Source organism: Brachionichthys hirsutus, unplaced genomic scaffold (assembly GCF_040956055.1).
Source record: "Brachionichthys hirsutus isolate HB-005 unplaced genomic scaffold, CSIRO-AGI_Bhir_v1 contig_835, whole genome shotgun sequence".
In the NCBI taxonomy this organism is placed as follows: Eukaryota; Metazoa; Chordata; class Actinopteri; order Lophiiformes; family Brachionichthyidae; genus Brachionichthys; species Brachionichthys hirsutus.
In genome coordinates this window covers 42941-55637 of record NW_027180499.1, presented here as the reverse complement: position 1 = coordinate 55637, position 12697 = coordinate 42941, and the positions used below count along the sequence as shown (strand labels likewise).

At 34.4% G+C, this 12697-nt stretch overlaps 1 protein-coding gene and 15 non-coding genes across 16 annotated transcripts in view; all 16 read left to right on the top strand.

The window, feature by feature from the left end:
- LOC137915608 (major facilitator superfamily domain-containing protein 4A-like) overlaps positions 1–12697 on the top strand; it is a 47690-nt gene that overhangs the window by 31161 nt on the left and 3832 nt on the right. The gene's annotated exons all lie outside the window — the stretch shown is intronic.
- On the top strand, positions 9–81 carry trnaf-gaa (transfer RNA phenylalanine (anticodon GAA)). The gene has a single exon. It is a non-coding gene; the product is annotated as a tRNA-Phe (tRNA).
- trnaf-gaa (transfer RNA phenylalanine (anticodon GAA)) lies at positions 373–445 on the top strand. Its single transcript has one exon. It is a non-coding gene; the product is annotated as a tRNA-Phe (tRNA).
- On the top strand, positions 738–810 carry trnaf-gaa (transfer RNA phenylalanine (anticodon GAA)). Its single transcript has one exon. It is a non-coding gene; the product is annotated as a tRNA-Phe (tRNA).
- Positions 2560–2632, top strand: trnaf-gaa (transfer RNA phenylalanine (anticodon GAA)). The gene has a single exon. It is a non-coding gene; the product is annotated as a tRNA-Phe (tRNA).
- On the top strand, positions 2924–2996 carry trnaf-gaa (transfer RNA phenylalanine (anticodon GAA)). Its single transcript has one exon. It is a non-coding gene; the product is annotated as a tRNA-Phe (tRNA).
- trnaf-gaa (transfer RNA phenylalanine (anticodon GAA)) lies at positions 3654–3726 on the top strand. The gene has a single exon. It is a non-coding gene; the product is annotated as a tRNA-Phe (tRNA).
- On the top strand, positions 4382–4454 carry trnaf-gaa (transfer RNA phenylalanine (anticodon GAA)). Its single transcript has one exon. It is a non-coding gene; the product is annotated as a tRNA-Phe (tRNA).
- On the top strand, positions 5111–5183 carry trnaf-gaa (transfer RNA phenylalanine (anticodon GAA)). Its single transcript has one exon. It is a non-coding gene; the product is annotated as a tRNA-Phe (tRNA).
- On the top strand, positions 5476–5548 carry trnaf-gaa (transfer RNA phenylalanine (anticodon GAA)). Its single transcript has one exon. It is a non-coding gene; the product is annotated as a tRNA-Phe (tRNA).
- Positions 5840–5912, top strand: trnaf-gaa (transfer RNA phenylalanine (anticodon GAA)). The gene has a single exon. It is a non-coding gene; the product is annotated as a tRNA-Phe (tRNA).
- On the top strand, positions 6204–6276 carry trnaf-gaa (transfer RNA phenylalanine (anticodon GAA)). The gene has a single exon. It is a non-coding gene; the product is annotated as a tRNA-Phe (tRNA).
- Positions 7298–7370, top strand: trnaf-gaa (transfer RNA phenylalanine (anticodon GAA)). Its single transcript has one exon. It is a non-coding gene; the product is annotated as a tRNA-Phe (tRNA).
- On the top strand, positions 7662–7734 carry trnaf-gaa (transfer RNA phenylalanine (anticodon GAA)). The gene has a single exon. It is a non-coding gene; the product is annotated as a tRNA-Phe (tRNA).
- Positions 9485–9557, top strand: trnaf-gaa (transfer RNA phenylalanine (anticodon GAA)). The gene has a single exon. It is a non-coding gene; the product is annotated as a tRNA-Phe (tRNA).
- trnaf-gaa (transfer RNA phenylalanine (anticodon GAA)) lies at positions 12403–12475 on the top strand. Its single transcript has one exon. It is a non-coding gene; the product is annotated as a tRNA-Phe (tRNA).

Below are 12697 nucleotides of genomic sequence, written 5' to 3'. Positions count from 1 at the left end.
ACGAATGTGCTGAAATAGCTCAGTTGGGAGAGCATTAGACTGAAGATCTAAAGGTCCTTGGTTCAATCCCGAGTTTCAGTAGGAAGAGTCTCTTTTTCAATTTCACTGATATAAGTCTGGCTGATACTTCCAAGTCTGTCAGTGTTGAATGATTCAGAGTTTTCATTTTCCATTGTATCTCACAACTGTAGCAGTTTTAGCTATATCATATATCCCCAATATTTACTACATATTTCAATTTGAACAAATTAATTTCACATCTTTTCAATTCCCAAGACAAGAGTCCAAAACAAGTTTCCAGAACTGATCAATTTTCATCTTGTTATCATGACTTTATATTTTTCTTCGGATAGAAAAATATTGAGCAAATCTGCTGAAATAGCTCAGTTGGGAGAGCATTAGACTGAAGATCTAAAGGTCCTTGGTTCAATCCCGAGTTTCAGCAGGAAGAGTCTCTTTTTCAATTTCACTGATATAAGTCTGGTTGATACTTCCAAGTCTGTCAGTGTTGAATGATTCAGAGCTTTCATTTTCCATTGTATCTCACAACTGTAGCAGTTTTAGCTATATCATATATCCCCAGTATTTACTACATATTTCAATTTGAACAAATTAATTTCACATCTTTTCAATTCCCAAGACAAGAGTCCAAAAAAAAGTTCTGAGAACGGATCAATTTTCATCTTGTTATCATAACTTTATATTTTTCTTTGGATAGAAAAATGTCAAACAAGTGTGCTGAAATAGCTCAGTTGGGAGAGCGTTAGACTGAAGATCTAGAGGTCCTTGGTTCAATCCCGAGTTTCAGCAGGAAGAGTCTCTTTTTCAATTTCACTGATATAAGTCTGGCTGATACTTCCAAGTCTGTCAGTGTTGAATGATTCAGAGTTTTCATTTTCCATTGTATCTCACAACTGTGGCAGTTTTAACTATATCATATATCCCCAATATTTACTACATATTTCAATTTGAACAAATTAATTTCACATCTTTTCAATTCCAAAGACAAGAGTCCAAAACAAGTTTCCAGAACTGATCAATTTTCATCTTGTTATCATGACTTTATATTTTTCTTCGGATAGAAAAATGTCAAACAAGTGTGCTGAAATAGCTCAGTTGGGAGCGCGCTAGACCGAAGATCTAAAGGTCCTCGGTTCAACCCCGAGTTTCAGCGGGGAGAGTCCCTTTTTCAATTTCACTGATATAAGTCTGGCTGATACTTCCAAGTCTGTCTTTGTTGAATGATTCAGAGTTTTCATTTTCCATTGTATCTCACAACTGTAGCAGTTTTACCTATATCATATATCCCCAATATTTACTACATATTTCAATTTGAACAAATTAATTTCACATCTTTTCAATTCCCAAGACAAGAGTCCAAAAAAAAGTTTTGAGAACTGATCAATTTTCATCTTGTTATCATGACTTTATATTTTTCCTTGGATAGAAAATACTGAAAGAATGTGCTGAAATAGCTCAGTTGGGAGAGCATTAGACTGAAGATCTAAAGGTCCTTGGTTCAATCCCGAGTTTCGGTAGGAAGAGCCTCTTTTTCAATTTCACTGATATAAGTCTGGCTGATACTTCCAAGTCTGTCAGTGTTGAATGATTCAGAGTTTTCATTTTCCATTGTATCTCACAACTGTAGCAGTTTTAGCTATATCATATATCCCCAATATTTACTACATATTTCAATTTGAACAAATTAATTTCACATCTTTTCAATTCCCAAGACAAGAGTCCAAAAAAAAGTTTTGAGAACGGATCAATTTTCATCTTGTTATCATAACTTTATATTTTTCTTTGGATAGAAAAATGTCAAACAAGTGTGCTGAAATAGCTCAGTCGGGAGCGCGCTAGACCGAAGATCTAAAGGTCCTCGGTTCAACCCCGAGTTTCAGCGGGAAGAGTCCCTTTTTCAATTTCACTGATATAAGTCTGGCTGATACTTCCAAGTCTGTCTTTGTTGAATGATTCAGAGTTTTCATTTTCCATTGTATCTCACAACTGTAGCAGTTTTACCTATATCATATATCCCCAATATTTACTACATATTTCAATTTGAACAAATTTATTTCACATCTTTTCAATTCCCAAGACAAGAGTCCAAAAAAAAGTTTTGAGAACTGATCAATTTTCATCTTGTTATCATGACTTTATATTTTTCCTTGGATAGAAAATACTGAACAAATGTGCTGAAATAGCTCAGTTGGGAGAGCATTAGACTGAAGGTCTAAAGGTCCTTGGTTCAATCCCGAGTTTCAGTAGGAAGAGTCTCTTTTTCAATTTCACTGATATAAGTCTGGCTGATACTTCCAAGTCTGTCAGTGTTGAATGATTCAGAGCTTTCATTTTCCATTGTATCTCACAACTGTAGCAGTTTTAACTATATCATATATCCCCAATATTTACTACATATTTCAATTTTAACAAATTCATTTCACATCTTTTCAATTCCCAAGGCAAGAGTCCAAAAAAAAGTTCTGAGAACTGATCAATTTTCATCTTGTTGTAATGACTTTATATTTTTCTTTGGATAGAAAAATATTGAGCAAACGTGCTGAAATAGCTCAGTTGGGAGAGCATTAGACTGAAGATCTAAAGGTCCTTGGTTCAATCCCGAGTTTCAGTAGGAAGAGTCTCTTTTTCAATTTCACTGATATAAGTCTGGCTGATACTTCCAAGTCTGTCAGTGTTGAATGATTCAGAGTTTTCATTTTCCATTGTATCTCACAACTGTAGCAGTTTTACCTATATCATATATCCCCAATATTTACTACATATTTCAATTTGAACAAATTAATTTCACATCTTTTCAATTCCCAAGACAAGAGTCCAAAAAAAAGTTTTGAGAACTGATCAATTTTCATCTTGTTATCATGACTTTATATTTTTCCTTGGATAGAAAATACTGAACGAATGTGCTGAAATAGCTCAGTTGGGAGAGCATTAGACTGAAGATCTAAAGGTCCTTGGTTCAATCCCGAGTTTCAGTAGGAAGAGCCTCTTTTTCAATTTCACTGATATAAGTCTGGCTGATACTTCCAAGTCTGTCAGTGTTGAATGATTCAGAGTTTTCATTTTCCATTGTATCTCACAACTGTAGCAGTTTTAGCTATATCATATATCCCCAATATTTACTACATATTTCAATTTGAACAAATTAATTTCACATCTTTTCAATTCCCAAGACAAGAGTCCAAAAAAAAGTTTTGAGAACGGATCAATTTTCATCTTGTTATCATAACTTTATATTTTTCTTTGGATAGAAAAATGTCAAACAAGTGTGCTGAAATAGCTCAGTCGGGAGCGCGCTAGACCGAAGATCTAAAGGTCCTCGGTTCAACCCCGAGTTTCAGCGGGAAGAGTCCCTTTTTCAATTTCACTGATATAAGTCTGGCTGATACTTCCAAGTCTGTCTTTGTTGAATGATTCAGAGTTTTCATTTTCCATTGTATCTCACAACTGTAGCAGTTTTACCTATATCATATATCCCCAATATTTACTACATATTTCAATTTTAACAAATTCATTTCACATCTTTTCAATTCCCAAGGCAAGAGTCCAAAAAAAAGTTCTGAGAACTGATCAATTTTCATCTTGTTGTAATGACTTTATATTTTTCTTTGGATAGAAAAATATTGAGCAAACGTGCTGAAATAGCTCAGTTGGGAGAGCATTAGACTGAAGATCTAAAGGTCCTTGGTTCAATCCCGAGTTTCAGTAGGAAGAGTCTCTTTTTCAATTTCACTGATATAAGTCTGGCTGATACTTCCAAGTCTGTCAGTGTTGAATGATTCAGAGTTTTCATTTTCCATTGTATCTCACAACTGTAGCAGTTTTAGCTATATCATATATCCCCAATATTTACTACATATTTCAATTTGAACAAATTAATTTCACATCTTTTCAATTCCCAAGACAAGAGTCCAAAAAAAAGTTTTGAGAACTGATCAATTTTCATCTTGTTATCATGACTTTATATTTTTCCTTGGATAGAAAATACTGAACGAATGTGCTGAAATAGCTCAGTTGGGAGAGCATTAGACGGAAGATCTAAAGGTCCTTGGTTCAATCCCGAGTTTCAGTAGGAAGAGTCTCTTTTTCAATTTCACTGATATAAGTCTGGCTGATACTTCCAAGTCTGTCAGTGTTGAATGATTCAGAGTTTTCATTTTCCATTGTATCTCACAACTGTAGCAGTTTTAGCTATATCATATATCCCCAATATTTACTACATATTTCAATTTGAACAAATTAATTTCACATCTTTTCAATTCCCAAGACAAGAGTCCAAAAAAAAGTTTTGAGAACGGATCAATTTTCATCTTGTTATCATGACTTTATATTTTTCCTTGGATAGACAACATTGAACAAATGTGCTGAAATAGCTCAGTTGGGAGAGCGTTAGACTGAAGATCTAGAGGTCCTTGGTTCAATCCCGAGTTTCAGCGGGGAGAGTCTCTTTTTCAATTTCACTGATATAAGTCTGGCTGATACTTCCAATTCTGTCAGTGTTGAATGATTCAGAGTTTTCATTTTTCATTGTATCTCACAACTGTAGCAGTTTTAGCTATATCATATATCCCCAATATTTACTACATATTTCAATTTGAACAAATTAATTTCAGATCTTTTCAATTCCCAAGACAAGAGTCCAAAAAAAAGTTTTGAGAACGGATCAATTTTCATCTTGTTATCATAACTTTATATTTTTCTTTGGATAGAAAAATGTCAAACAAGTGTGCTGAAATAGCTCAGTTGGGAGCGCGCTAGACCGAAGATCTAAAGGTCCTCGGTTCAACCCCGAGTTTCAGCGGGGAGAGTCCCTTTTTCAATTTCACTGATATAAGTCTGGCTGATACTTCCAAGTCTGTCTTTGTTGAATGATTCAGAGTTTTCATTTTCCATTGTATCTCACAACTGTAGCAGTTTTACCTATATCATATATCCCCAATATTTACTACATATTTCAATTTGAACAAATTAATTTCACATCTTTTCAATTCCCAAGACAAGAGTCCAAAAAAAAGTTTTGAGAACTGATCAATTTTCATCTTGTTATCATGACTTTATATTTTTCCTTGGATAGAAAATACTGAACGAATGTGCTGAAATAGCTCAGTTGGGAGAGCATTAGACTGAAGATCTAAAGGTCCTTGGTTCAATCCCGAGTTTCAGTAGGAAGAGTCTCTTTTTCAATTTCACTGATATAAGTCTGGCTGATACTTCCAAGTCTGTCAGTGTTGAATGATTCAGAGCTTTCATTTTCCATTGTATCTCACAACTGTAGCAGTTTTAACTATATCATATATCCCCAATATTTACTACATATTTCAATTTTAACAAATTCATTTCACATCTTTTCAATTCCCAAGGCAAGAGTCCAAAAAAAAGTTCTGAGAACTGATCAATTTTCATCTTGTTGTAATGACTTTATATTTTTCTTTGGATAGAAAAATATTGAGCAAACGTGCTGAAATAGCTCAGTTGGGAGAGCATTAGACTGAAGATCTAAAGGTCCTTGGTTCAATCCCGAGTTTCAGTAGGAAGAGTCTCTTTTTCAATTTCACTGATATAAGTCTGGCTGATACTTCCAAGTCTGTCAGTGTTGAATGATTCAGAGTTTTCATTTTCCATTGTATCTCACAACTGTAGCAGTTTTAGCTATATCATATATCCCCAATATTTACTACATATTTCAATTTGAACAAATTAATTTCACATCTTTTCAATTCCCAAGACAAGAGTCCAAAAAAAAGTTTTGAGAACGGATCAATTTTCATCTTGTTATCATGACTTTATATTTTTCCTTGGATAGAAAACATTGAACAAATGTGCTGAAATAGCTCAGTTGGGAGAGCGTTAGACTGAAGATCTAGGGGTCCTTGGTTCAATCCCGAGTTTCAGCGGGGAGAGTCTCTTTTTCAATTTCACTGATATAAGTCTGGCTGATACTTCCAAGTCTGTCAGTGTTGAATGATTCAGAGTTTTCATTTTCCATTGTATCTCACAACTGTAGCAGTTTTAGCTATATCATATATCCCCAATATTTACTACATATTTCAATTTGAACAAATTAATTTCACATCTTTTCAATTCCCAAGACAAGAGTCCAAAACAAGTTTCCAGAACTGATCAATTTTCATCTTGTTATCATGACTTTATATTTTTCTTCGGATAGAAAAATATTGAGCAAATCTGCTGAAATAGCTCAGTTGGGAGAGCATTAGACTGAAGATCTAAAGGTCCTTGGTTCAATCCCGAGTTTCAGCAGGAAGAGTCTCTTTTTCAATTTCACTGATATAAGTCTGGTTGATACTTCCAAGTCTGTCAGTGTTGAATGATTCAGAGCTTTCATTTTCCATTGTATCTCACAACTGTAGCAGTTTTAGCTATATCATATATCCCCAATATTTACTACATATTTCAATTTGAACAAATTAATTTCACATCTTTTCAATTCCCAAGACAAGAGTCCAAAAAAAAGTTTTGAGAACGGATCAATTTTCATCTTGTTATCATAACTTTATATTTTTCTTTGGATAGAAAAATGTCAAACAAGTGTGCTGAAATAGCTCAGTTGGGAGCGCGCTGGACCGAAGATCTAAAGGTCCTCGGTTCAACCCCGAGTTTCAGCGGGGAGAGTCCCTTTTTCAATTTCACTGATATAAGTCTGGCTGATACTTCCAAGTCTGTCTTTGTTGAATGATTCAGAGTTTTCATTTTCCATTGTATCTCACAACTGTAGCAGTTTTACCTATATCATATATCCCCAATATTTACTACATATTTCAATTTGAACAAATTAATTTCACATCTTTTCAATTCCCAAGACAAGAGTCCAAAAAAAAGTTTTGAGAACTGATCAATTTTCATCTTGTTATCATGACTTTATATTTTTCCTTGGATAGAAAATACTGAACGAATGTGCCGAAATAGCTCAGTTGGGAGAGCATTAGACTGAAGATCTAAAGGTCCTTGGTTCAATCCCGAGTTTCAGTAGGAAGAGTCTCTTTTTCAATTTCACTGATATAAGTCTGGCTGATACTTCCAAGTCTGTCAGTGTTGAATGATTCAGAGTTTTCATTTTCCATTGTATCTCACAACTGTAGCAGTTTTAACTATATCATATATCCCCAATATTTACTACATATTTCAATTTTAACAAATTCATTTCACATCTTTTCAATTCCCAAGGCAAGAGTCCAAAAAAAAGTTCTGAGAACTGATCAATTTTCATCTTGTTGTAATGACTTTATATTTTTCTTTGGATAGAAAAATATTGAGCAAACGTGCTGAAATAGCTCAGTTGGGAGAGCGTTAGACTGAAGATCTAAAGGTCCTTGGTTCGATCCCGGGTTTCAGCAGGAAGAGTCTCTTTTTCAATTTCACTGATATAAGTCTGGTTGATACTTCCAAGTCTGTCAGTGTTGAATGATTCAGAGCTTTCATTTTCCATTGTATCTCACAACTGTAGCAGTTTTAACTATATCATATATCCCCAATATTTACTACATATTTCAATTTGAACAAATTAATTTCACATCTTTTCAATTCCAAAGACAAGAGTCCAAAACAAGTTTCCAGAACTGATCAATTTTCATCTTGTTATCATGACTTTATATTTTTCTTCGGATAGAAAAATATTGAGCAAATCTGCTGAAATAGCTCAGTTGGGAGAGCATTAGACTGAAGATCTAAAGGTCCTTGGTTCAATCCCGAGTTTCAGCAGGAAGGGTCTCTTTTTCAATTTCACTGATATAAGTCTGGCTGATACTTCCAAGTCTGTCAGTGTTGAATGATTCAGAGTTTTCATTTTCCATTGTATCTCACAACTGTAGCAGTTTTAACTATATCATATATCCCCAATATTTACTACATATTTCAATTTTAACAAATTCATTTCACATCTTTTCAATTCCCAAGGCAAGAGTCCAAAAAAAAGTTCTGAGAACTGATCAATTTTCATCTTGTTGTAATGACTTTATATTTTTCTTTGGATAGAAAAATATTGAGCAAACGTGCTGAAATAGCTCAGTTGGGAGAGCGTTAGACTGAAGATCTAAGGGTCCTTGGTTCAATCCTGAGTTTCAGCGGGGAGAGTCTCTTTTTCAATTTCACTGATATAAGTCTGGCTGATACTTCCAAGTCTGTCAGTGTTGAATGATTCAGAGCTTTCATTTTCCATTGTATCTCACAACTGTAGCAGTTTTAGCTATATCATATATCCCCAGTATTTACTACATATTTCAATTTGAACAAATTAATTTCACATCTTTTCAATTCCCAAGACAAGAGTCCAAAAAAAAGTTTTGAGAACGGATCAATTTTCATCTTGTTATCATGACTTTATATTTTTCCTTGGATAGAAAACATTGAACAAATGTGCTGAAATAGCTCAGTTGGGAGAGCGTTAGACTGAAGATCTAGGGGTCCTTGGTTCGATCCCGAGTGTCAGCGGGGAGAGTCTCTTTTTCAATTTCACTGATATAAGTCTGGCTGATACTTCCAATTCTGTCAGTGTTGAATGATTCAGAGTTTTCATTTTCCATTGTATCTCACAACTGTAGCAGTTTTAGCTATATCATATATCCCCAATATTTACTACATATTTCAATTTGAACAAATTAATTTCACATCTTTTCAATTCCCAAGACAAGAGTCCAAAAAAAAGTTTTGAGAACGGATCAATTTTCATCTTGTTATCATAACTTTATATTTTTCTTTGGATAGAAAAATGTCAAACAAGTGTGCTGAAATAGCTCAGTTGGGAGCGCGCTAGACCGAAGATCTAAAGGTCCTCGGTTCAACCCCGAGTTTCAGCGGGGAGAGTCCCTTTTTCAATTTCACTGATATAAGTCTGGCTGATACTTCCAAGTCTGTCTTTGTTGAATGATTCAGAGTTTTCATTTTCCATTGTATCTCACAACTGTAGCAGTTTTACCTATATCATATATCCCCAATATTTACTACATATTTCAATTTGAACAAATTAATTTCACATCTTTTCAATTCCCAAGACAAGAGTCCAAAAAAAAGTTTTGAGAACTGATCAATTTTCATCTTGTTATCATGACTTTATATTTTTCCTTGGATAGAAAATACTGAAAGAATGTGCCGAAATAGCTCAGTTGGGAGAGCATTAGACTGAAGATCTAAAGGTCCTTGGTTCAATCCTGAGTTTCAGTAGGAAGAGTCTCTTTTTCAATTTCACTGATATAAGTCTGGCTGATACTTCCAAGTCTGTCAGTGTTGAATGATTCAGAGTTTTCATTTTCCATTGTATCTCACAACTGTAGCAGTTTTAACTATATCATATATCCCCAATATTTACTACATATTTCAATTTTAACAAATTCATTTCACATCTTTTCAATTCCCAAGGCAAGAGTCCAAAAAAAAGTTCTGAGAACTGATCAATTTTCATCTTGTTGTAATGACTTTATATTTTTCTTTGGATAGAAAAATATTGAGCAAACGTGCTGAAATAGCTCAGTTGGGAGAGCGTTAGACTGAAGATCTAAAGGTCCTTGGTTCGATCCCGGGTTTCAGCAGGAAGAGTCTCTTTTTCAATTTCACTGATATAAGTCTGGTTGATACTTCCAAGTCTGTCAGTGTTGAATGATTCAGAGCTTTCATTTTCCATTGTATCTCACAACTGTAGCAGTTTTAACTATATCATATATCCCCAATATTTACTACATATTTCAATTTGAACAAATTAATTTCACATCTTTTCAATTCCCAAGGCAAGAGTCCAAAAAAAAGTTCTGAGAACTGATCAATTTTCATCTTGTTGTAATGACTTTATATTTTTCTTCGGATAGAAAAATATTGAGCGAAAGTGCTGAAATAGCTCAGTTGGGAGAGCGTTAGACTGAAGATCTAAAGGTCCTTGGTTCAATCCTGAGTTTCAGCGGGGAGAGTCTCTTTTTCAATTTCACTGATATAAGTCTGGCTGATACTTCCAAGTCTGTCAGTGTTGAATGATTCAGAGCTTTCATTTTCCATTGTATCTCACAACTGTAGCAGTTTTAGCTATATCATATATCCCCAGTATTTACTACATATTTCAATTTGAACAAATTAATTTCACATCTTTTCAATTCCCAAGACAAGAGTCCAAAAAAAAGTTCTGAGAACTGATCAATTTTCATCTTGTTATCATGACTTTATATTTTTCTTTGGATAGAAAAACACTGGATGAATGTGCTGAAATAGCTCAGTTGGGAGCGCGTTAGACTGAAGATCTAGAGGTCCTTGGTTCAATCCCGAGTTTCAGCGGGGAGAGTCTCTTTTTCAATTTCACTGATATAAGTCTGGCTGATACTTCCAATTCTGTCAGTGTTGAATGATTCAGAGTTTTCATTTTCCATTGTATCTCACAACTGTAGCAGTTTTAGCTATATCATATATCCCCAATATTTACTACATATTTCAATTTGAACAAATTAATTTCACATCTTTTCAATTCCCAAGACAAGAGTCCAAAAAAAAGTTTTGAGAACGGATCAATTTTCATCTTGTTATCATGACTTTATATTTTTCTTTGGATAGAAAAATGTCAAACAAGTGTGCTGAAATAGCTCAGTTGGGAGCGCGCTAGACCGAAGATCTAAAGGTCCTCGGTTCAACCCCGAGTTTCAGCGGGGAGAGTCTCTTTTTCAATTTCACTGATATAAGTCTGGCTGATACTTCCAAGTCTGTCAGTGTTGAATGATTCAGAGCTTTCATTTTCCATTGTATCTCACAACTGTAGCAGTTTTAACTATATCATATATCCCCAATATTTACTACATATTTCAATTTTAACAAATTCATTTCACATCTTTTCAATTCCCAAGGCAAGAGTCCAAAAAAAAGTTCTGAGAACTGATCAATTTTCATCTTGTTATCATGACTTTATATTTTTCCTTGGATAGAAAACATTGAACAAATGTGCTGAAATAGCTCAGTTGGGAGAGCGCTAGACCGAAGATCTAAAGGTCCTTGGTTCAATCCCGAGTTTCAGCGGGGAGAGTCTCTTTTTTAATTTCACTGATATAAGTCTGGCTGATACTTCCAAGTCTGTCAGTGTTGAATGATTCAGAGCTTTCATTTTCCATTGTATCTCACAACTGTAGCAGTTTTAGCTATATCATATATCCCCAGTATTTACTACATATTTCAATTTGAACAAATTAATTTCACATCTTTTCAATTCCCAAGACAAGAGTCCAAAAAAAAGTTCTGAGAACTGATCAATTTTCATCTTGTTATCATGACTTTATATTTTTCTTTGGATAGAAAAACACTGGATGAATGTGCTGAAATAGCTCAGTTGGGAGCGCGTTAGACTGAAGATCTAGAGGTCCTTGGTTCAATCCCGAGTTTCAGCGGGGGGAGTCTCTTTTTCAATTTCACTGATATAAGTCTGGCTGATACTTCCAATTCTGTCAGTGTTGAATGATTCAGAGTTTTCATTTTCCATTGTATCTCACAACTGTAGCAGTTTTAGCTATATCATATATCCCCAATATTTACTACATATTTCAATTTGAACAAATTAATTTCACATCTTTTCAATTCCCAAGACAAGAGTCCAAAAAAAAGTTTTGAGAACGGATCAATTTTCATCTTGTTATCATGACTTTATATTTTTCTTTGGATAGAAAAATGTCAAACAAGTGTGCTGAAATAGCTCAGTTGGGAGCGCGCTAGACCGAAGATCTAAAGGTCCTCGGTTCAACCCCGAGTTTCAGCGGGGAGAGTCTCTTTTTCAATTTCACTGATATAAGTCTGGCTGATACTTCCAAGTCTGTCAGTGTTGAATGATTCAGAGCTTTCATTTTCCATTGTATCTCACAACTGTAGCAGTTTTAACTATATCATATATCCCCAATATTTACTACATATTTCAATTTTAACAAATTCATTTCACATCTTTTCAATTCCCAAGGCAAGAGTCCAAAAAAAAGTTCTGAGAACTGATCAATTTTCATCTTGTTATCATGACTTTATATTTTTCCTTGGATAGAAAACATTGAACAAATGTGCTGAAATAGCTCAGTTGGGAGAGCGCTAGACCGAAGATCTAAAGGTCCTTGGTTCAATCCCGAGTTTCAGCGGGGAGAGTCTCTTTTTTAATTTCACTGATATAAGTCTGGCTGATACTTCCAAGTCTGTCAGTGTTGAATGATTCAGAGCTTTCATTTTCCATTGTATCTCACAACTGTAGCAGTTTTAACTATATCATATATCCCCAATATTTACTACATATTTCAATTTTAACAAATTCATTTCACATCTTTTCAATTCCCAAGGCAAGAGTCCAAAAATAAGTTCTGAGAACTGATCAATTTTCATCTTGTTGTAATGACTTTATATTTTTCCTTGGATAGAAAAATATTGAACAAACGTGCTGAAATAGCTCAGTTGGGAGAGCGTTAGACTGAAGATCTAAAGGTCCTTGGTTCGATCCCGGGTTTCAGCAGGAAGGGTCTCTTTTTCAATTTCACTGATATAAGTCTGGTTGATACTTCCAAGTCTGTCAGTGTTGAATGATTCAGAGCTTTCATTTTCCATTGTATCTCACAACTGTAGCAGTTTTAACTATATCATATATCCCCAATATTTACTACATATTTCAATTTGAACAAATTAATTTCACATCTTTTCAATTCCAAAGACAAGAGTCCAAAACAAGTTTCCAGAA